The 24,541-nt window shown below is 44.3% G+C and overlaps 1 protein-coding gene and 1 long non-coding RNA gene across 6 annotated transcripts in view; one reads left to right on the top strand and one right to left on the bottom strand.

Moving 5' to 3' along the window:
• Positions 1 to 16,920: 16,920 nt before the first annotated feature.
• LOC103540193 (uncharacterized) lies at positions 16,921 to 19,082 on the bottom strand. The gene is made up of 3 exons (XR_542212.2): positions 18,685 to 19,082; positions 18,175 to 18,332; positions 16,921 to 17,935 (listed from the first exon to the last, which is right to left on the bottom strand). It is a non-coding gene; the product is annotated as an uncharacterized lncRNA (long non-coding RNA).
• MTIF3 (mitochondrial translational initiation factor 3) overlaps positions 18,683 to 24,541 on the top strand; it is a 14,955-nt gene continuing 9,096 nt past the window's right edge. The window contains exons 1-3 of one of the 5 annotated variants that reach the window (XM_008506735.2): positions 18,683 to 19,218; positions 22,744 to 23,034; positions 23,208 to 23,309. The gene's annotated coding sequence lies outside the window, so the exon portion shown is untranslated. Of the gene's footprint in view, positions 20,006 to 22,743; positions 23,035 to 23,207; positions 23,310 to 24,541 lie in introns of all 5 variants that reach the window. The other 4 variants (XM_070578722.1, XM_008506734.2, XM_070578723.1 and 1 more) reach the window with 4 other exon arrangements.

The following is a 24,541-nucleotide window of genomic DNA, read 5'->3' as shown; positions in this document are numbered from 1 at the left end:
AGTGCACTTCAGAGCTCTGAGTTGCAAAAACAGGGCACGGGAGCTGAACCTAGAGGAGCCAGTATCACGAGAAGTGGCAATTTTACACAAACAAGCCTTCCTCAGGAAAGATCAGAAGTCGCTCCCACCCCATAATCTCAGCGTCTTTTTTCCTGATGAGATTGTTTCAGTGCTTGGGCTCTGTGCCCACAAGCCAGTCCCCCAGGGTAAGCCTCAGAGCGGCCACTTCAGGGGGAGTGTATCATTTCCAGGAAACAAGGCAGTGTCAAAGTCCAGGGCCTCCTGCCCATGGTGTGGCCGTCCTCAGGGGCTGGGGGTGCTCCAGAGACACCCAGTAGTTAATGGTATCTGGTCATTGGGCCCTACAGAGACGGGTGGTTTGAAGTCAGGTGACCGCCGCGGAGGCAGGCTGCTCTGGCCACACCCAAAGGGCTCTGCTTTGCTCCAGAGAAGAGCAGTGGTTGGGGCTGGCCCCAGCTCCCCGGCGAGTCCTCAGCAGAGCGCGTCACCCTGCATTGCAGATCGGATTCTGCAGGTCTGGGGTAGGGCCCGAGAGCCTGCTTTTCCAACAAGCTCCTGGGGGACTCCGATGCTGCTGGATCCAGGGCCTCATCGGGCACGACCAGCTCTTCCTGGAGAATCCCAGATGCGTCCCAGGCAAGCCAGGCAGTGTAGTTACCTCCCTCGTACTGCAGAGATGGGGACAAGACTCCTGGCCCCTGTCGCGTTCTCCCGTGGTGCTTCCACCACACTGGGCGTGATTAACTCTCTGCACCCAGACAGAAGCCGCTCTCGCCATCCCTTCGCTGGAGGCAGCTGATTTGGATCCACGTCACTCCACAGACCAGGGTTCAGTGCCTTCTAAACCCGACCGTCCCATCTTCGTTTCTGGAAGCTTTCCCTTTTTTGGATTAGTTATTTTGACTGAGAACCTCATATGTAATACATATATATGAACATAAACAGTAAACACAGAAGATTCTAACCGATCATTAAAATCGAAAAGAAAGTACAGCGCTCCCATATGGCCCATCTCCACACCCTCCCCCATTATCAACATCCCCCGCCTGAGTGGTGCACTTGTTACAATTGATGAACCTACATTGACATTTCATTGTCACGCAAAGTTCATAGTTTCGTTAGGGCTCATTCTTGGTGTTGTATGTTCTATGGGTTTTGACAGATGTATAATGACATGCATCCACCATTGTGGTATCACGCAAAACAGTTTAGCTGCCCTAAAAATCCTCTATGTCCCTCCCAACCCCTGGCAACCACTGATCCTTTTAGAATCTCCATGGCTTTGCCGTTTCCAGAATGTTACATAGTTGGAATCAACCCCACGCTGCTTTGCTAACTAACATGTCTTATTAACGTTAAGTCAGGAACTAAAATGAAATGACAGAGCCCAGCTGGCTCGACATTGTAAGACAGTTACTCATTCTCTTCATGCCTCAGTTTCCTCATCTGTGAAACAGGAGGCATGGGCTAGCTGAATTCTGTCATACCTTGGCATTCCAGGTTGGTACAGATTAGACTCAACAAACCCCTTGAAGGCAGGACCGGTGACATACCCAGCTTCTACACCAGCGTTTGGGACACAGTGGGTGCTCATGAATGGAGTGTTGAGTGAATTTTGTTTTCATTATTTAGTTTAATGGTAGTAATTTATCCAAACATTGAAGAAGTTGATTTTGAAACATAAAAATACCTTCCAAAGTCAAACTATAAATTTTATCATGACCATTCTTATTCTATTGCACAGATAATCCAGACTCTACTAATTTCTCTCTCTATCGAAACATACAAATAATATCAAAAAGATCCAATGCGCCACCCTAAGTAACCCTATGATCAATTAGATGTCAGAAAGACAGAGAAGTTTTGTTTAGAGCATACTGAAGCTTTACCACTTCACAAATGCAGAAAACTGGGAAGAAGTCACTTAGCTCAGCCCTTGGACTACAGATGTAGCTACACAAAGAGATCCTGCCACATTAATGCTCCACCAAATAGGATTCACTAAGGAAACAACTTCCACAACCTTCGCGACTTATTTTCCTCAGGTTCTAACAAGCTTGGTGAGCAAAGTTCTCGCTCAGCTTTGCCCTGAAGGCCTCCCATACTCCACCTTGAGATGAATTTAACCTGGTCAAGGGATCCACTCCAGGCCCAGCACGTGTTTATTTACACTGCCGTCAAGAACAGTTCCCACTCTGTCCGTTATCGGAACTGGGTTGTTGAGATATGCTGTCACAGTGTTCGTCCACATGATTGCGTTTTTTACTTCTTCTTGCCATCATATACATGCATTTTTTATTTCTCTGCTTAACATTAAAGCATAATGGTTCCGTATTTTATGTCACATTCACATTTAGAGCAGAAGGCCTCTTTTCTGCGCTCCACGTAACTGGTCATCATGGTCCCCACGACCCGTGCTGAGAGGCTCCCTGACGGCTACCTGGGGACAGTGGCCAGGCTCTTTGCCCCCTGCACACTCTGCCCTCACCTTGCATGATCCTCTGACCAAAAGGCAGTTGTGTTTGTCCCCAAATCTGTTCTTGCCAGTCATACCTGATGTTATAATTACTCAATTCAATTAAATATTACATAAACCATTGAAACATGAGTGCAGAAAGGACAATAAGAACCAAGTTGCAAATCTCATAAAAGAGAGTCACTAAAAACAAAGACTGTTGAAATAGATATAGTGAGATAACTGTAAAAACCAGGGTGGGGGAGGGAATCTAGATGATTCTGCATTCATATTGCTTCCTGAATGTCTTTAATTTCTCACAGCACACGTGGTATGGGTGGCATTATGCACAAGACAATTTGGAACTCAAGGCAGCGGACTCATACTCAAAAAAGGCCGACAAATCAATGTAACTATGTATTTGTTAAGTAAAAATAAATATTTTAAATGTGTATGTATTTTTTATCACTGTCTCCAGTTGAATTGCACAAGAAGGATTCTATTGTACCATTTTAAAAACCAGAGTAACATTCTCATGTACTGATGTGTTACAATTTATCAAACCTATCACTGTTTTGCTCCATTATATATTTTAAGTTTTAAAAATTTAATGCTACAATGAACACTTTTGATGCATACAGGTTTTTGCTTATTGAATAATTTTTGTACAATAATATTAGAGGAGTAAGATTTCTGCTGCAAAGGATATAAATACCTTCCTAGATTTTGATAAATATTACCTTTTTGCTTTCTAAAAGAGTAATATTTCCACTTCCTTAATATTTGTCTAATGGATTACGTTTTGGTTATCTACTACTACGTAACAACTACCACGTAACTCAGTGGTTTAAAATGACCAGCATCTCATTACTTCTCATGATTCTGAGGTTGATCAGGGCTCAGCTGAAAGGTGCTTATGCTGCTCTCTCTTGGGGTCTCTCGTTCAGAGAGCAACTGGGCATGTCCTGAGAATTTGGTATGAAATCTCCACGCTTCTGGCAAATACACTGCTGAGCTAGACGTGGAGAGGAAGGCAGAATTCAGGGCCGTGAAAGGCAAAGATTGCTTTAGGATCAGACGTTTCAGTCTCCATCTTCTCCCTACCCGCTCCCTCCATTATGTGTGAAGGATGAGGGATAAAAACATCACCGCGAAAAGTCAAAATATGGACCCAAAAACCCATGATATGGCTGGATTTCAAGGACAAGAAAATCCTTATTTAATTCATTCCAGGAAGCTTGCTTTGGCTAGACATGGAGAGGATTCCAGCTTCCCCCTGAAGCAGCAGGAGTACAGCGCTCCTGTGAAAGCCTGTGTTCTGGATTCGTTCAGACCCCCGCATCTGGGTGTGCAGTCCATAATTACTACTTTCTTTTTTAAACACAACTTCAGCAAAGCCGCAGTGTCGCCAACACAGGAGGCAACTCTGAAGCGGAGACTGGAATGTATAAATAGCCCCTCTGAAGGCACCACAAAGGCTGGGCGGCGTCTCCAGGAGGAGTCGACGCGTCAAACGGGCCTCCGTGTTTGTGAACCCAGTTCTGTCTTACGACCCGGCCCAGCCCCAGCCTCCAGCGCACTGCTTCCTCCGCTCCACACGTCCTCTTCACCAGCTTCCTGCCCCTTCCCACCTCCAAACAGAAGAGCAGTAGGAAAAGCTCAAGCATAATTTTGCATAAGGTCTCGGGCCCCAGAACGCCCTGTCACAGCTCTCCGGTCTGGGAACTGCTGGCAGGAACGTGGAATGAGCAGAGCGCTCTGCATCAGTCTTACATTTAGGAAGTCCCCAACGACTGAGGAATGTAGTTGGAAGGGTTCCAAGTGATCAACCAATCGAAGACCATCTCTCCTGAAATTCTGCCCCGTGTGGAGTGTAGAGAGAAGAGAAGGTGTAGACAACTACAGGCAGATGGGGAGAGGAGTGACAGCCCTTTCTGCTGAGGCTCAGACAGGGACCACTGGATGTGAAGGCACCTCCTCTCAGCCTCGGCCTCCCCCTCCTTGGCTGCGGCTTTTTTTTTCGGGCGGTCGATGAGGAAGACTGTCCTTGAGCTAACATCTGTGCCAATCTTCCTCTATTTTTTGCACGTGGGACATAGCCATAGCATGGCTTGATGAGCTACACGTGGGTCCCCAACCACAATCTGAACCGGCGAACCCCAGGCCACCCAAGCAGAGGGCACATACTCTTAGAGGTTACCTGCCCCAACGGGCTATCCCCTGAAGCCTTTCTGATTGGGCAGACCCAAGGTTAATGGTTCTTTAGGAGTGATTATGTCATTGCCAGTTTATGGAAACCTTGAACCTGCCCATCCCATAGCACTTCATCTAATATTTGATCATAAAACAATAATAGCAATAATATTGTTGTATCTAACATTTATGAGACACTCCAGCTACATATTAAAATTATCCTCATTCAACAGTAGAGTAAGCAAAGACAGAGAAGTTCAGCGATCTGCCCAAGGTCACAGCTGACCAATGGCAAGGTCAGGGCCTAGGCCCAGTTTCCCCCAATAGCAAAGCCCACACTCTGTTCCTCGCTGCCAGGCGGCCTCTGGTTGGGAAGCATGCCAATCCACAGGAGGCCAATCAAGGAGAACTGCTCGATGTGCCCCTTCTAAGACAGCCACAGTCATACCCTCTTGTTTGTCCATGTTCCCAGGGGACAGCACAGACACTGCAGCCACTTGGTAATGCAATAGGTGTCGCACTGAGCCCATGGTCAACACTGAGCTCTCCTGGAGCAATATGCTGAAAGGATTGCAGTTTACCTCGTTCTCCTGACTCTGCGCCCCAGATTCTGGACTGCAGCCACCAGAGTCGGGACATCAGTTCAGCTAATGCCCACTGCCACCGCTCAGCAGGGCCCTTAGCCCTGGGCCTCACTAGGACAACAGTGGAAGCGCTGGTTGGAGCACGCATGAATCTGCAGGAGACTCAGACGTTTACACCGTCCACTTCACAGTCTGCTCAGACGACTGCGGGCAGCAAACGACAGGGCTGGGAGCTTTGACATTCATTTTTATTTCTCTTCCCAGGAGGGCTGGGTAGAGACCCTCCACAGCCTGAACTTGGGGAGCGGCCCCTCTTTGGGGCTCTCCCTTTCCTTCACCACCCAAGTTCTGGGCCACTGCTCTCCCTGCCCCTGCCCGTCTGTTGCGCTGTGTCCTTTTGGAATCTTGCCACCTTGGTAAAGCAACAGTCACCATGGCGCAGTCAGAGTGGCTGGGAGCTCATCTCTCTGTAGATCAGGAGTTGCCCAAGGGCAGGACGGAGTCGCACTGGGTCCTCGAGGAGGCATTGGAACAGAATCTTGAAGACTGAAAAGGAGCTCATTAAGAAGGATACACTCTCCTTGAGGATGGCAGCTGTGTCTTATCCTCCCAGCACAGCGCCTGGCCCCTTCTAGAGACATTCCATAAATATTTATTGAATGAATGAATGAAGAAACCGTCCACATGAGTGCTTCTCAACCTTTAGCACGCATCAAAATCCCCTGGAGAGCTTGTTGGGCTCCATGCCCACAGTTTCCGAATCTACTGAGATCTGCGAATCGGCCCATGAAACTACATTTCTAAGAAGCTTCCAGATGCTGCTGATGCTGCTGGCCCACGGACCATACATAGAGTAGTACTGGTTTACATAGCATATCTCCTCTTTAGTTTATGCATAGAAGTCAGAAAATTATTCAGAGATAAGTATTTCAGGGGACCTGTGATTAGGAGATTAATAACATCTTACATTTGTTTTATAGTTTCCAAAATATTTTAATTTATCTTATTTGATCCATGCCATTCCGTGGCTCTCTCACCCTGTTTTACAGATAAAGAAGCAAGGGTCCAGAGAATCAAAATTCATTGCTCAAAGAACCATAGGAGGGAAACTACGGAGTTAGGAAATAAATCCAGGCCCTCCAACTCTCACTACGGAGCTCTGTCCTCCACACTGAACAGAAAGAATTTTGAGGATAAAGTATATTCTAATACAAATATTCCTTCATAGTAGGTGATTTTCAGTATCGCCTTCCTAGCAGTGTTTTTGAAAAGCGAAGGAATTTCTGGGGTTATAATTCACTTTAAGTAAGACCTAGGTATATGTTCAGTTTGATAATAACAATAAATCACTATTATTGTTATTATAGAAATAACAAACCACAATATTATTGTAACTCTCATTTATAGAACAGTAGCTAAAAGCATGAACTCTAAAGACGGACGTCCTAGGTTCTAATCCCAGCTCTGCCATCTAGTAGCTGTGTGACCTTGGACAACTCTCTTGCCTCAGTTTCCTTATCTATGCAAGGATATATAAGAAGAACAATTAACAGTACTTGATCATTGAGTTTTTACAAGAACTGAATGAGTCAATATATGTAAAGTACTTAGAAGAGTGCCTCACACACATAGTAAACGGTATATACGCATGTGTAGCATATCATTATTATTAATATGTACCCTGAAGCCATTTAGCCTTCATGCTGGGGCCACGTGGGATCTGTAGGAGCCTTAATTCAGACCAGGACTCGTGGGGGTTGAGGCTCAGTTTTCTGACCCAGAATTCTCTTTCTCAAAAACAAGATAGAACCCTTCATCAATAAGACCAGAGAGGAGGCATCCTCAGAAAGGAACATCAGGGAAGAATTCGCAAAGATCTCACACCCAGCCCTTATCTTGGAGGCAGGAAAAGCCCCAGGGAGCCTGGGGGAAGCAGATCTGGGACAGTCAGAAGGAACATGATGGGAAATGCCAGGCACTTCTTGCTGGCTGAGCACCACAATTTGCTGCCACTCACACCACTTCCCTATATGTACACGTGGCTGGGTCGTCCAGGTTCGTAGCTAAGCTACAGTATCAGTTCCAGGAAGGCACTGATGCTGAAAATTAGACTGCCGGCAACTACAGCACAGAGTCCAGCGCTGCCGCCCAGGGCATCCACTGTCTGAGCTGGACTGCAGCACTAATTCTAGGGTGCTGGGCGCTGGGCTCTGGGAAGTGACTTCCCGGGGTTATTTGACCCCCATGTACTCACTTTGTCCTGGAGCCTTTTCTAACTGTTGGTGCCTGGCTGACAAATCCTTTCTGTTGTCAATGCCCCTCCTACACAGACTTCTGTGTAGCTTTCCTAACGGTTGTGTGTGCTGCCCCCCTCAGGAAAGCCAAGGGTCACCAGCCGTGGAATCAGAGACAAAATTCACCAAACCATTGGGTTCCTTTCCTTGCAAGCCTGACTCCCGTGCAAAACAGTATCTTCAGGGCATGTAAGAATTATTCCACAGTCAGACTGCGACCGAAACCCTTAAACCAGCAGGACAAGGCTTTCACGGAAGGGTCTAAGGACAGGATAGAAATTCTTGTGGTATCCGTGGGACTAATTTCTAGATCCAGCTTCTGCAGCACACCGTGGACACTCCAACACTTTGAATAGGAAAGGTCAGCTCTCGTGCAGCCTCCTCTCATGAGAAAGTTTTAGACAATTGTGGGTAAAAACAAGATATCTGTATTCTTGTGGAATAATAAGCTTTACTGTTTATACAGGTTAATTTATAAAAGAAATTCCATTTATACAGCCTGAATTTATAAAATCTCTCTCCCTAAAACTGACTCATATATAACCTAATCAAATTTTACCTGCGTTTTAATTTTCATTTTACATAATATTCTATCGACAGTAACCAAAATGATATTTTAAAGTTATGACACTTTTTAAACAAACTTCATGAAAATACTGCTATATTTTTAAATTGCTAAGGCAAAAGTATAAAATCTGAGTGCCCTGAATTCCATGAAATACCAACTCACTGGGGAAAATAAATATATTCCTAACACCTCATAAATTGAAATAAATACAAACTACTTTTTTACATAATTTTAGGAAAATAAAAACGCTGTTCATATTTGACATCCCAATGAGCATTTTACAGGTTATTAAGATAAAACAGATGCAACACTAAGAACAGAAATTTGGTAAAATGACAATCTTGTTATATAATAGCATTTTCCTAGAAGTGTTTTAATTATGTTATTATTAAAATAATGTTTCCTTTGGTTTTTTATTTATTTTTTAAATAGCCATATTGATATATAACATCAATACACACCATAAAATTTACATACAATAAAATCAATCCATTTTAAGTGTACAATTCAATGAATTCAGTAAACTTATAAAGCTAAGCCACCATCACCACAATCTAATTTTAGAACACTTCCATCACTCTAAAAAAAGATTCTTTTCTATTCATAATCATTTTCCATTTCCACCCCCTGATCTAGGAAACCATTATTCTATTTTGTCTCTCTATATTTGCCATTTTGGGATATTTCATATAACTGGAAAAACAGTGTGTTCTTTTGTGACTGGCTTCTTTCACTGCCCACAATGTTTCTGAGGTTCATCCATGTTGTAGCACGTGTTAGTATTTTCATTCCTTCAAACGGCCAAAGAGTATTCCATTGTATGGACATGCCACATTTTGTTTATCCATTCATCAGTTGATGGACATCTGGGTTATTTCCACTTTTGGCTATTGTGAATAATGCTGCTATGAACATTCATGTACAAGTTTTTGTGTGGACATGTGTTTTCATTTCTCTTGGCTAGATACCTAGGAATACAATTTTGGGGTCATATCGTAAGTCTATGTTTAACTTTTTTAAGAAAGTTCCAGACTGTTTTCCAAAATAGTTGCACCATTTTACATTTCCACCAGCAATTTATGAGGGTACAATTTCTCCACATCCTTGCCAACACTTGGCATTGTTTTTCTTTTTGATTCTAGCCATTCCAGTAGATGTGAAGTGGTATCTCATTGTAGTTTTGATTTGAATTTCTCCTTCAATTTTTAAATCCTTAAATTCATTCACTGTCAAGATTTAAAACTTTTTTTTTAAATACATATGGTTTTTTTTTTTAAAGATTTTTGTCTTTTTCTCCCCAAAGTCCCCCGGTACGTAATTGTGTATTTTTAATTGTGGGTCCCTCTAGTTGTGGCATGTGGGACGCTGCCTCAGCGTGGCTTGTTGAGCGGTGCCATGTCTGCACCCAGGATCTGAACCGGTGAAGTCCTGGGCCGCCAAAGTGGAGCACACAAACTTCACCACTCGGCCATGGGGCCGGCCCCTTAAGACGTTATTTTAATGCTTTTTTTTGTCATCACCATTCCATTTTAAATTCAACTATTCAGTTTCCTTGAAAAGGCAGTAACTAAAAAATGTACACAAATTCATAGGCTCCTTGTAAACAAAAGATTCACTCAATCAAAGAAGCCTAGGAAAGTTAAGCCATGCTATAACATGCTTACCAGGTATTACAATAACAGGGCATTAAGAAAAATGAATAAAAACAAGAGAAAATGAGGAAGATTGCTTTTATAACCCAGCTTTAAACCAGATTACAAATAAGGAAATTAAAAGGTGATAGAAAAAGATTGGTTTGGGATCAGGGAAAATTCAGCCAATACAATTGAATCTGCTGTTGTTCCTAAAAGGCTTATCCAAGTCTTTTCTTTGAATGACACACTTTTACTTTTCATGAGCATGTTTTCTGTTGGTTACTTTAATAGCTAACATTTGTTGAACACCCGCATGCGCCAGGGACTGCATGTGTTTGTATGAGTGTCTGTGTGTGTTTTTTAAATGTTAAAAAACCTATGTGGAAGATACTTTTGTCATCCCCGTATAACAGACGATGACACAGAGGTTTACAGAGAGTAAGTAACTGGACCAGCCACCGAATCAGCTGACCTAAGGCCCCTGGCTCCAGGTCTGCACTCCCAGTTGCTCAGCCTTATTGGCAACCAGCAGTTGGCCACGTGACTCTCCAGACCTCTCTACACTGGGAGAATTCTTCCTTGTCCTGTGTTTTCTTCTCTGACTTTGTTACGTTGTTACATTAACATTAAGGTGTTTCTCAGCGTGGTTTTGACCTTTCATCCATGCTGTCCCCTCTGCCTGGGAAAGCAGTTATCTCCCTTTGGGGCAGCCCCACACGGGTGTGACGAAGCTCCTGCGCAAGCCTTCTGGCCACCCTCTGGGTGTCCAGGAAGCATGCGCCAGCCTGGTCTAACCAGGTTTGGGATAAGACGCAGCTCCTCCTGTAACTCAGAGGCTCTCTCTCCCCCATTCAAGGAGGCAAGTGAGCTAGAGGCCAAGTGTAGAAAGAATAACTTCAAATCCATTCTAATTTGTAAAAAATAAAACTAAATAACTAAAATCCGTGGCAACTTTTGTGACTTAAATGATTATTAATATTAAAAACTTAAGCACACCAGTGCGTCATGACACGATGGTTGAGTGTGAAGGGAGTGCTATAATTTGTCAAAGGCTGTCCATTACAGCCTATAAATGATGCATCGTAGATGTGAGCCACCCACACCTTTTCCTTCATTAGTCCCCATTATTGTCACATGCTCTTACAGTAATAAAGTTGCAATTATACTTACACATGGATCCATTTTAGGATGTCTGTTTTTTTACTGTGAACGTTAAAACCAAAACATTTGACCAAATCAGTCATAAAAATCCATCAATTATGTACAGAAAATTAATGAAGTAGTTAGACTGAATTTTCTACTGCTTTGTGAACTTCCTGTCTTAGAGGCAGCAAGGTCAGCCCAAGGTTACACATGCGATCATTTAATAATCTTGTTGACAATGATGATGATGATTACATGGAGTGTAGGTTGCAATTACAGAGTCTATAATGTAATAACTCATACAAGGAAATCCAAAGACCCAGCTACTCCTTTATGAGACACAGACTTTCTCTGGGATTTTTTTCATCAATTGTTTAGACTTTCTAATTCAATTAGTGTCAATTACTACAGTAGTAAGCATGCTTAGCCAAGGAGTTTGTTTCTATCAAAGATGCCTATCTCAGCAGAGCTTCCCACAGGGGCTTAGAAAGGTTCCTCCTAAAACTGTGATAAAATACCTCATGGTCTCTTGTTAAGTCCTCTCAACTCAAAGCCAGAAAGGAGAAGAAAGCCTCTAAAAGACACGAGACCTGCACGGAGCTCGCACACCTATTCACAGAGAGTCGCTTTCTCTCAAATGGTCAGAGACCATTTGAATAGGCTAGCTGTGTGTTTTACTGCCCACAACGTCAACAAATACTCAGCGTACATTAGAGATACGTGGGCCTCAGGCGACATAAAACTACAGATGACGTAAGAGCTAGCAAAGATGCAGTCCCTGCCTTTAAGCAGCTGACAATGTGGAGGGCAGGAGATGCCGAGTAACTCTATTAGGAGACAAAGAAAAATAAATGCCACAGAAGAAGCAAAAATAAAATGACAGTGGTCCAAGAAAGGGAGAAATTCATTCAGTCAGGCTAAGGGAGGGCTTCAGGGAAGAGGTGGTACCTGGGCTAGGGCTTGAAAGAGGGCTCCGTATTCCGGGCAGTAGGTAGAGCATGGACAGGCATATGGTTAGGGAACACAAGCTAGTCATTTGGCTGCTCGGCAGTGCGGGGTGAAGAGGGAGTCACAGCTGTGAAGATGCTGTCTGGCTGCAATGAACAAAAAGTTACCACGAGAAAATCCACCGAAGAGTTATCGAAAGACAGGAAATGAAGACCGGGGGACCCCACGGGGACTGGCATTAGAAAGGCAGAAATGAAGTCTCCTGCCCCCATTTCTCACAGGGCCCCCACAGGCCCTTGTCTTTCCATGTAGTTCTGTCTAGAGGTCTATTCCATTTTCCTACTTCTCTCTGCAAACCAACTCATCTGCTTGAAGAACTCCAGCCTGCACGTGGCATGGGCTTGTACTGTGAAATAAACAACTCTATAAGCCTTTTTAGCTCAGGCACTGTGTCGGTTAGGAGTAGGTTCAGCTGCAATATAAAAGCTTGTTTCTCACAGTCAAGAAATCCAGAGGCATGGTGTGCCATGGTGTCAGGACTCCGGCTCCTTCTATCTCATTGCTCTACCACGCATGGTTTCCATTTCATGAGCCCCTCATGCTCCAGGATGCTGACCAAGCTCCAGCTATCATGTCTACCTTTCAGCCAGCAGAAAAAAGGAAGGGGAGAAGAGCACACTCTCTTTCTGAGAGAACTTTCTGGAAGTTGCACATATCTGCTTATTTAGAGTGACCGTGTAATAAGCCATCTAAACTGGAACCATCATGAGAGAAGTCTTCACTATTAATAATTATACCAGGATAACAAGCATAAATGAGGACCTTCCCAGAACTTACTGTTATCCCACTTCATATACTCCACTGGCCAGAACTTGGTCATACGGCCAGCCCTATCTGTAAGGGAGTGCACATACTGTCTTTATTCTGGGCAGCTATGTCCCAGCTAAAACCTGGGAAAGAGGAGGATGGACATCCAGTTGGTATCCCTGCCACAAGTACTCTTTGACACCTAACAAATCTCCCAGTTTGAATCTGGAAGTTGTCACAGTCGGTGGACTGGTTTCCTGCAGGTCAGGCCTCTCCCCTGGTCCAGTCAGCTGTGAACAGAAAGAGGGCACGGGGGCAGGACTTCCGGACGGTAAGGCTCCCCTTCCGAGGGCCATGTGCAGGAGCGGAGACTGAGAAAGGGGCTGGGCAGAGCAGACAAACTGACTGACTTGTCAGCTACAATAGGCTATAGACATGCCGCAGAGGGCCATAAACGCCAGAGCGCCACAGCACAACCCAATCCAGCAGGCAGGCCGCAGGAAAAGCTCCAGAAGTGTTTTCAGCAAGAAAATGATGTGAATGGAGCTTTACTCAAACCAGGTTACCCTGGCTGTGGCATGTGGGCTGATCTAGGATAAGATGAGACAGAGAGCCGGAAGGGCCCTTAAGCAACACCTGCGTTTGGCCAGGTGAGATCAAATTTGACGCTGAGCAGAATTTTGGGGGAAGAACTATCAAACTTAGGTAAGCAATTACAGCAACAAGAAAGGGTAGCTAACAGTATAACGGCAAGAGAGGAGTAACACAACCTATGAAAAGTAGAATTGCCAATTCAAAAACTATGACAGTTTGGGCCACACAGTGCAGCGGCATTTAATACAGGTGTGACGGTATTATATACCACCATATAATATGGATAGTCATAATGATATCCCATTCTTCAAAAAAACATTCATTATACCACGTTTCAGAAAGCAATAAAGCTTGTGATACATCATATAAAATACTCTTATTCAAAATGGTAAGAAGTTTGGTGTTCATTTGAGAGGTAAGCTTAGGTATCCAGAAGATTCTCATATACAAATCATCTTATTTCCCAAATAACAACTGAGTCCTCACCCTACCTAAAACAAACACGCTGTCAAATGCAAATTACAGTACAGCACTCAGATGTGTACCTTCCGCTTACCCTGCTCGCCATCGGATAGAAAACAAGGCTTGGAAATCCAAGCCCAGCATTCTAAAACCTCAGCTAAATGAACGCATACAGTCCCTCCAAAAAAGTCAAGCCTCTTATTTATCGTAGAAATGAAGCTAAATAATACATGAGGCCTTCCTATGAGGCAAGACACTCAACATCGGTCAGTCCTGGGTAATCACACCTTTTGAAAGGTGTGAGTTTCCAATCGAAAGGCTCGAGTTTACACGACTCCCTTTTGAAAGACCAATTTCCATAACAATTCAGTCCTTGAACAGAAAATGTGGAGTAACAGAATGACAAGAGTATAAATGACATACACAGAAATCTGTGGCCATCTTTTTTGCTTACATAGAAATACAATAAGCAACTAGTTCTGTCCAATATTACGCTCTAAATTTAAAGAAATGCACATATGGAAACTTAAGAGGCCTCTTTGGTAATTGTGAATAACAACTGGGAAAACTATACTAGAATGGTTGAAAATAAGATACACACAAAGAAGCTTCTAGAAAACTGAGCCTCTGCATTTGACTGCTGAAACATTCCTCCATTTCTAATGGGGATTTTTTTCAACAACCCTCACAAATTATTTTTGACTTAGTCAAGCAGGGAGACTATTTTAAAGCTCCCAATTTGAAAATCATGGAAGCTTTATAATAAGGTTCTCCACCTGCATCTCTTTTTAGGAACACAGTCCTTTATTCCCTAAAGGACGAAAACCTCTAGCATATAAAAACTTTGTTAAGCCGTCACGATCAATAGGGTAAAAAAAAAGAAAAGTTGACAAAGAAGAACCAAATTGCATCTTCGAATAAGTTTTCTCGAAGTTCTTGTTAAAAGCTATAACCTCTGATGTTAACTAAATTTAACCCACTCTGACCCTCACAGTGGCCCTTACTCTTTTCTTTCTTCTGCTTCCTGTGGCTGCTGGAGAAAACCAGCCCAGTCCTTGCAAAAGCGTTCTCTGTGGCACACAAAAGCCCAGCCTTCCTGCTACCCCATCAGGAGGCCCTGCATCGACCGAGGGGTCAGCACCTGTGCGGAAGAGCAGGTGACAGTGGGCTGCCCGCATCCTTCCAGAGCAAGTTGGGAGCGAGTCTACCCTTCAGCGATCACACTGCAGTTCCAGGCATTCAAGCCCCTGAAGTTTGGGTTTTCTTTGTGAACGCAGACTTCACACAAATTAACCTATTGTTGTGCAACTGACTGTAAAATTAGTAGATTTACTGTTGCAAAAAAAAAAAGAAAGAAGGAAAACTGAGAGCTTTCACTTCCACTTTGGTGAGGGCACGGATGCATCCCAGGCTGCCAACAAAGCAGCCTTTACAATCTTTGCAGAGGACCCTAGCAACTTTCGGGGGAGAGCAGCCGAACAATGACGGAAACGTACAGTGGAGAGTCTCCCTGTACAGTCAACGTGCAAACTCCACATCGGAGGAACCCTCCAAAATGGGATAATTTGCCTTTAATTCCATTTCCCTCAAAGATATGAAACAGTAAGAATACGAACTTGTTTTATCACTAACATTACATTTGCTGTCAGTACTGCCTTCCTTATACAGCCTCGTAACTAGAAGATCTCATTTGGGTGTTTGAAAACATTACTGAGTTTTATTTAAAATGTAAAACACTAATAACTTGGTCCTGTTTTGCTCTGATTTACACAGTAGTAAACACTGTGTAATGTTTTGTAAGGTTTCTTGTATTAGCTCTTTATATTTCTGCATGATGTCCTATGAGGGTAATGGGAATTATTTTCATTAAGGGTTTCAAAATGACCAAAGTTAACTGAATCACCCCAAAACTCAATCCCTTTGAAATGGAAACACATGGCTCTGTTGTTTTTCCAAAGGAGACTTTTGAACCTGTTTTCTGCTTCATTCAGTTGCAAAAGAGACTTTTCACAGAAGATAAATGGACCTTCTATATATAAATACTCTTTTATTTTGCAGACATGAAAGCTTTTTAAAAAATTCATTACGTCATTCACTTCAGACAAATTTATTTTGCTCATTCACAACCACCATCATGTTTTAATAATTGGGGCCATCATTTTTTGACAAGAGAAATGATTAATCTGGAGTCTAATGTTATGGGAAATCTTACACATGATAAAGAAATTTATTCTGAATCAAATAATAGTTTGAGAGCACATAAAGGGTTTAACACAGATGTGGTCACCAGATGTTCTCCAGCTCCTCTGGGGAACTGGCAGAAGTAGCCACACGAGGGATTTTGGTTACTTAAAGGAAAAGACCCCTAAGTCCTTTAAAACATTGACAGGAGCTCCTGAGGGAGGGCTAAATCTCCTCGCCTGGAGTTTTCTTTCTTTGTTGTTGTTTCTGGATGTTTACGTGTTTGGAATGGATTAATCACAGTTCTGCCTGAGGATAAACGGCAGACACTCGGTGAGGCCACCAGCTTTCTGATGTGATGCTAGCAGACACAGGATTGGGCTGAGAGCATCTCCAGGAGGTTTGTCCTGAGCGACCTCACGCTCAGCCAGAGCTCCCTGCGCACCTTGCTTTCCGTGTCCTTTTTGACAAGTCTGTCAACATAAACTCAGGAGAGCATGGACCCTCTCAACTATTCAAACTGGCTCTGTGATGAGAGGTTGCTGCCATTCAAGACAACTGCTCTCAGCCAGATTTAGTTGGCACTGCATAGATCTGACACATAAGACTTCGGCTCCCCCATTTTAGCAAAACTGCCCTGATAAGAACTTACAACCTAATGGAGGAAGGTGTAGATTAACTACCTATGATCCATTCACAACTATTTGTTGGAGAATATGCTGAATATCTGAACCCACCCAGGCTTTGCCACATCTACGTAACTTCAAAATAAACCTAGGATTTTGATTAGTTTAACATTAGCTTCTTAAAGTAATTGTTGCTGTCATTGTGGCATCATGAAGTCACAGCCTAATGTTAGTAACTTCTTAACGGAATCACCCATAGGATAATTACTTTGTGGAACAGATATATTGAACCTCAACGACCTCGGGCTAAGTAACTGCCTCTTACGAGTCTCCTTGTTCACGTCTCCTTGTTCGGAAGGTTCCCTCCATGCCAGCGGAGAGAGAGGTGACTCTGAAAGATGACAGGCAAGGACAGGGACAAAATATCTCCTTTAATCCTTCATCAGAGCAAAACACCACAATAGGCGTTGTGTGAGAAAATGTGTCATTCAGGGACCAACCATGGAATCTCATCGTGGAAGAAAACGTAGACGTTTTAGAGCCCCCAGGATTTGAATCTTACTGAGTTACACTTTGGTATTTTTCGGTTCGTTTTTTTTGTAAATTATGGGTAGAAACAATAATAATTGGGAAAGCTCTATAGACCTCCGAGAGTCCTCCTCTATGCACATACTGAACCAGATAGTTTACGGCACAGTAACATGACCTCCCCAAACCAAGAAGGATGCCTCCACAAGTAGAGGCCATAAATATAGGGAAGGGTCCTAGGAGGGCCAGTTGCCTGCTTTACCGTCTTTATTCAAGAGTCTGCAAAGTCTGCCGGGACAGAGCTGAGCCCAAGGCAGGCTCTTTAAAAGCTGCCGTGTCCCACTGAGCTGGAGGGCAAAGCAGAGTTCAAGGGAGCAGATGAAAAAAACAGCTTCTGTCTGAGGGCAGGTCTCTAACGCCCACCCCTTTTCTGTTCCTCTCCTTCCAGGAATACTAAAGCATCTCCTTCTTGTTGAGACATCTGACAACGGCAGTCTAGAAAATCTCCCAAAGCATCTACTCTGGACACTTAGAGATGGGGCTTCAAAGAGGGGCTACAAACTGGATGCTGGCAGGAGCTGGGGCTATGCAAGATCACTGGGTGTGAATTTAATTCACATCCTCATCTTACCAAATTTCAAGTCTTTCCTTTAGCTATTCAAGTCTTCCATCAATTTTACACATTACGCTCAGTATCCTCCCGGACTTGGAACTTGGCTTCGCTCTTCTTTATTCAGCAGCAGAAGGAACATCCGGCATTCAGAGCACCAACTCTGGCACCAGGCTGCCTGGGTCTTTTTATTCTTGATTCTCTACTAGTTGTGTGTCCTTGGGCAAATTACTTAACTTCTTTATGCTTCAGTTCCGTCCTCCGTGAAATGGGGTAACAAGGCTGTCCTGAGGATTCAATGACTCCTATTAGTAAAGCCCTTACCACAGAGCCTGGCAGGCCCGTAGGTAAATGCTATAAACGGCGCACTTAGAAATGCTGCGCACCTACCATTTGCCAAGGTACCGTGCTGGTCACTCTGTCCCCACATCTACACTACACAAACTTGCATCGTGGTATCGAGGAAGAATAAAACGAATCTCTAGTTCTTGTTTAGCTTGGAAAGGATCAACATGCAAACGCTAACCTCGGACTTCGGGTCACACACACGAGCTGCGTCTGGGTTCACTTCACTATTTCAGCCAACATCAGCGCCTCCGTGCCAGACGCCGTGGACGTGATGAGGAAACGGAGCCTCGGTCCTTGCTCCCAAGCAGCTACTTCAGGCTGAACTAGTTTCCTCATCTGTAATAAGGAAGGTAACACCTGATTCGAGCAGTTATTTAATGAGAATAGACAAAGCAGTGTGTTCCGCTGGACTCCAGTGTATAAACGTATTTCCTCCCATGGGATAAACGCGAGTCTTCTCCACTCGGGCGGCTTCGCTGTCACGACTGCAGATCCCCACTCCGCCACCGAGGACCCTCCCACCGGAGAGGAGGCGAGCGCGGCAGGAGGCTGGCACCTGAGGGCCCCGGACCACGGACCACAACGGGGCGTCGGCCCTGCCCCAGCGGGTGTGCGCGACCCCCGCAACCCCACGGACAACGGATGAGCGGTTCCCAGCCCCCCAAGCACAACTCCGCTCGAATCTTACCCGCCGGCCCCCTCCGTCTGTCCCGGCGGCCCCGCGCGGTCACCGAGCGCAGTCACCGACGCCGCCGGGGCAACCTCTTAGCGCCCGGCTCCGTCTGCTCACCTGCAAACAGGGGGCAGGGCTCCCCGACGCACAATAATTATAAGACGCTTATGAAACAGTTTATTAAACATGAAATTAAAACAGCATTTTACTAAACAAAAGACGTTTACGAAACAAGCCTCTGTAAGCCCCAGTGGGCACGTAGAAGCACGGAGGCTGGCGTCAACGTAACGTAACGAGAAGAGCCGCTGACGGTCGCAAGCGCGGCAGAGAGTCCGAGACGCCCCTCTAAGCAGCAGGAACTTGCGCGCCCCCCGCACCTTCTGTCGGAGGTATTTATCCCGCCAGCTGGAAAGGCGCTCCTCCCACGTCACCTTTCCTTTAAAAGACGCCGGGCGAAGCCCCGCCCACTACGGAAAGCGAAGGGGTCTCACGGCGGAGCCCGTTTACCGGCTCCTTCTGCCAGACTTTGCTCATCGCCGGCCGGTACAGGTAAAGCTACGGGCGAGGGGCGCTGAGCACGCAGCGGGGGAACCTGCGGCGTGAGGACGTAGTCTTGGGGACGTGCCTGTGGAGGAAGCGACATTGCCCTCGGCCGTGTCCCTGGAAGGTCACGGCCACCCATCCCGTCGAGCGGGACGCAGAGAGGCCCCGCAGGCCCTGCCGCGGGTCGGGGACTCAGCCAGGCGCTAAAGCTGACTTCGGGCGCAAGCCGCTGTCCCGGTAGCCCGGAGCCGCTCCTTCAGTCCCCTGGCCCTTCCGCTTCGCCATCCCGGCGCACGTACGCACGCACGCCTTACGTCGCTGGGGCCCTTCTCCAGCCGAGGCGCGCCGCAGGTCCCCTTCCGGGGTGGGCGTGGCCGCCGCCGGTGCACGTGACCGGGTGTGCATTCTCGGAGCGCTCCTGGCCGCTTGGTCCTGGTTTCTGCCCCGGAGCGGGAAGGGCAGACGGGACTGTTGCCTTGCTCCTTGCAGCCCCCGGAGGAAGCTTTGTTGGGGAAGGTCGCTAAGGGATTGTGGGATTTTTCCTTTTCCCCCATTTGTCATTTAGTAGGCTTCATGTATGTATAAGACTCCTGAGAAGTTTTCTCCCTGAAAAGCCGCAGTTCCAAGTCCATGTCACGAGAGGCCTCAGTCTAAGAAAGTAGATAGAGTGGAGAGGGTTCTGGAAAATGAACTACTGTTTATTGTGCCAGGCACAATACAATAAAGGATAAATGAGATTCATTCCCTGCTTCATAGAAATTACCATCTAGTGAAGGAGAGAGACGGTCATAAGGTAATCACAAAATTGTAATTGTAGTAAGTGCCATAAAGGAAAGAAACCCTACTGTGGAAGCATTTAATGTTGAGCTCAACAATCAGATGGGGGCGGGAGACAGGGAGGAGGGAGGTGTGGCTTAGCTAGGGAGGTAATTAGAAGAATGATAGCAGCAGGCAAGCATCTGGTGTTTCCTAAACCAAGGGGAAGAGCATTTCCAGAATCTGAAAGGCCGTTGTGGCTTCGGCAGGGAAGGAAGTTTGGTATATAACGAGGGTGGAGAGGTGGGAACGGCCTTTTGGCCTCATAGAAGATGTTGGTCGTCGCAGGGCAATTTAAGGTGGAGAGAGCACTGGGGGTGGTGACCGCAGTGCAGAGGCGGGAATTGATTACAGGGTTCAAGTGCGGTGTAGGAGCCTAGGAAGGAGACTAATGGGAATGCAAACAAGAGATGAAAATGTCTTATCCTAGGGCGGTGGCAGTGGGTGTGGAGAGAGGTGGATGGAGTGGAGTGGTATTAGGAAGTAAAATTGATGAGACTTGGTGTTGGATTAGCTGTGAGAGTGAGGGAGGGCAGAAGCAGAAAAGACGACTTGTGGCTCGGAATGGACCATCATGCTGGCCGCTGAGATAGGGCGTTCTGGAAGAGCAGATGACCGTTTAGAAGATTAACGTACAAAAATAAGTCCAACTTTTAATATTGAGTCTAGCTCTGGATGTAAAAGCTTTTTAAAAAATGTTTTCTGGATAGTTATTTCAATAAATAACTGAAAAAGTAAAATAAATGAAAAATTTTATGGCTAAAGAAGTGTGGTTAAGAAATTGGCCAAAGATATATCTTGGCTTTTTCTAGTGTTACAAATCAGTGTTTTCTCAAAGAGCGGGCCTCGGTATAGAGAGTACTTTGTGCTGGTCCTGGAAGAGCAAAGCCAGAGCCAAGGGAGAGTGTCATGATGCAGTCCCCTGGGATCAAGGCTGCACAACTCCAGCTGCAATCGGGCAGGTGGGGCAGTTTGCAGGTCTGCAGGCAGAAGCAAGGACTTTGTGAAGCTCCTTTGGAAGGTGTCAGAGAGGATTCTTAAAGTCCTAGGCATTGGCAAAATTAATTTCACAAGTATTTATTTCACTAGGATCTATGTAACTTCGATCCAGCCTCCCTGGAAAGAATCGGTATCGATAAGAGCTTGTGAATATCAGATGTATAGGAAAGACAGGCAGTACGTGAACACTTTCACGTAAGAGAAGTTATTTTCATCTTTTCAGTCTATGTAATTTCAAAATGCATGCAAGCAGTTTACTTTCGTACAAGATAGGGCCCTCTCATAACCACACATTTAAATCATGTTCCAGGAAGTTGCCTTACAAATACCTTATCAGTACCTCCTAAAGAGGTAATGTGGAATAATGTATCATAAGGGCTACCTGTGAAGAGGTAATGCAGAATACTATATTAGAAAGGGAATGCAGCTGTCCTTTGGAGAATAATCGTTTGGTCTTTTTTGTACAGTAATGTTCACAGCAGCTTTATTTGTAATAGCCAAAAACTAGGAATAGCGTAAGTGTTCATCAACTGGACACTGGATATAAAAATTGCAGTATATGGGGCCACCCTAGTGGTGTAGTGGTCAAATCCGCGCACTCCGCTTCGGCGGCCCCGAGTTTGCAGGTTTGGCTCCCCAGCACGGACCTACACACCACTTATCAAGCCACGGTGTGGCAGGTGTCCCACATATAAAGTAGAGGAAGATGGGCACGGATGTTAGCTCATGGCCAGTCTTCCTCAGCAAAAAGAGGAGGATTGGCAGTGAATGTTAGCTCAGGACTAATCTTCCTCAAAAAATGAAATAAAAAATAAAAATAAAAATTATGGTATAGTCATATACTGGGACAATTCTCAGAAATAAAAAGGAGCAAACTAATGATACGTGCAACAACATGGATGAATCTCAAAAACATGCTGAGAGGCCTTACAACAGAGAGTACATACTGTTGGATTCCATTTGTATGAAATCATGGAATGGACCCAGATGGAGAAAAATCAGAACAGTCCCTGCTTCTGGATGGGCATGGGGATTGACTTGGAAGAGGCATGAGGGAACTTTCTGGGGTGACGGTAATATTCTGCAGGTTGATAGGAGTTTTATTTACAGAGATGTTTGTACTTGTCAAAACTAATGAATCAAATGATATGCTTAAGATTTGTACATTTCCTTGTATGTAAATTTTTCCTCAAAAGAAAACGACAAGAATTGTAAACAAATATTGAACTCTGGTTAATGATATTCATGCTGAAGTTTTTGAGGATGAAGTTTCCCAATATCTGCAGCTTACTTTGAAGTGTATCAAAACATAAATAAAATGGATGGAAAGAGGAGTAAATGGATGGATAGATAAAGCAGGGAGAGCAACATGTAGAATCTGGGTGAATGGGTATTGGGGTGTCCACTCTACAGTCTTTCATCTTTTCTGTATGTTTAAACATTCTCATAATAGTTGGGGAAAATTGTCCTCAAAGAATATTGTTCATTTTAGACAACCAAAGACTAATGTGAAAATGTAGAGAACACATCTCTAAGCTCACCTGAAATACACAACATGTGGAAGTAGCCACATATTTACTTCATGATTTCCCACTTTATGGCTTAAAATTTAAATCATTTCAATTCCTTATGGAATGCGTGGGTCAAACATTAAAATTCCTCTGTGTTGTGTGCATTGGAATAATGCGATTGATATTTTTTCGTACATTGTCCTAGGAAAGTAAGTGATGATACTGAAGAGGTCCAAGAAGAGAGATGAGACTGAAAGTAGCAGGAGTTGCTAAAAGAGAGAAAATAGAGCACAGAGTCGTCAAGGGGCTTTGGGACATTTGTCAGTTCAGCCTCCAGTCCTTGGAAGATAACGGGATTTTTCAGTGACCCAATCTCAAGGAAATAAGGAACAACAACACAGAAATTAGGTGTTTCTTTCCAGAATGTGGAGTCAGCTGCTGAGTTTGAAACTGCTAATAGATGCAGACTCATGCAGCACAGCATGATTTCAAAAAGGTCTGAGTAATCATGGAATCAGAAATGAATATCTCATACTATAAAATTATGCATTTTAAGTAACTGACTTAATTGGCTTTTAAAATATTTTTGGACGTCTCAGAAAGGATAGTCGTGGGAGTATGAGTGATTAAATGTGTGATAAGAACATGAGCATTTTTATTTTAATTTAGACTCCTGGTTCATCCAGCCTATTATTTATTTGACTGAAGTATCAAAGACATTTCATCAGAGAACATGGCTTCCTGTTCTGCATCAACCTCGAAAGGCTAAAGGTAATCCCAGATATCCTAGCTTAAACTGCTTGACCCCACTTATAGTATAATGTTTTCTTACTCACTTTCTTATGTCATCTTTTTCTGGGGGTCCTGATACAGTGGTTCTTAACAGGAGAGGGGCAAGGAAACACCTTATGTTTTGAAAAAGCATCCCCAGATGACGTTGCTAGGCCTCCGGTTTCTAAGAACCACTACTCTAAAAGAGACGTGTTAACTTCTAACTGTTAGCAAAAAATTGTACAAGTTCTGCTTCAAACCGAAACCACCACCATTTATGGTGGTGTGACACTTTTAGACTTTGGTGTGATGAAAACTAGATGGAGAAATAAAGGTGATTTACATTACAAAAAAATCAGAATTTTAAATTTGTAAAGTTCCTTAGACATAGGCTTCACTTAGACATAGGCTTGAAACTAATGAAGAGGATTTTTTTTTTTTTTTTAAGATTTTATTTTTTTCCTTTTTCTCCCCAAAGCTCCCCAGTACATAGTTGTATATTCTTCGTTGTGGGTCCCTCCAGCTGTGGGATGTGGGACGCTGCCTCAGCGTGGTCTGATGAGCAGTGCCATGTCCGCGCCCAGGATTCGAACCAACGAAACACTGGGCCGCCTGCAGCGGAGCGCGCGAACCCAACCACTCGGCCACGGGGCCAGCCCCCGAAGAGGATATTTTTAAAGATATATAAAGCCACAATGCCAATTTATTAAATTATGGCGAAGTATATAACTTATACAGACTGGAATAATACTGGCATGGCCAGTGAACTTTTTCCTTCCTGTAGGCTGTGGAGTCTTTTTTAAAAAAACTTTTTAATTATTAAAAAAATTTAAACATACAGAGAAGTTGAAAGACTAATAACTAACCACCCATATACCTGGATTCAGCAAATCTTGCCGTAACTGCATTTCTATTTTCTGCCAAACCATTTCAAAGTAAGTGGCAGATGTCATGACACTCTGCCCTAGATACTTCAGCATTCCTTTCCTAAGAATGCCATTTTCACACCTAAGAAAATTAACCACACTTCTCTGATAGTATCTAATCCACCAAGAATCTAATCCATATTTACATTTCCTCCTTTATCTCAACATGTCTTTTTAGTTGCTTTTTTCAAACATACTGCATTTTATAATTCTGTCTCGTTAGTCTTTTATTCAAGAATAGCCTCCCTCCCCTGTCTTTTTATTCCCAGTGGCACTGAGTTTTTTTAAGACGCCAAGCCGCTTGTC

This window comes from Equus przewalskii, chromosome 16, assembly GCF_037783145.1.
Source record: "Equus przewalskii isolate Varuska chromosome 16, EquPr2, whole genome shotgun sequence".
NCBI lineage: Eukaryota > Metazoa > Chordata > Mammalia > Perissodactyla > Equidae > Equus > Equus przewalskii.
Note: the sequence above shows the minus strand (reverse complement) of the source record. Positions and strands in the feature narration are given on the sequence as shown.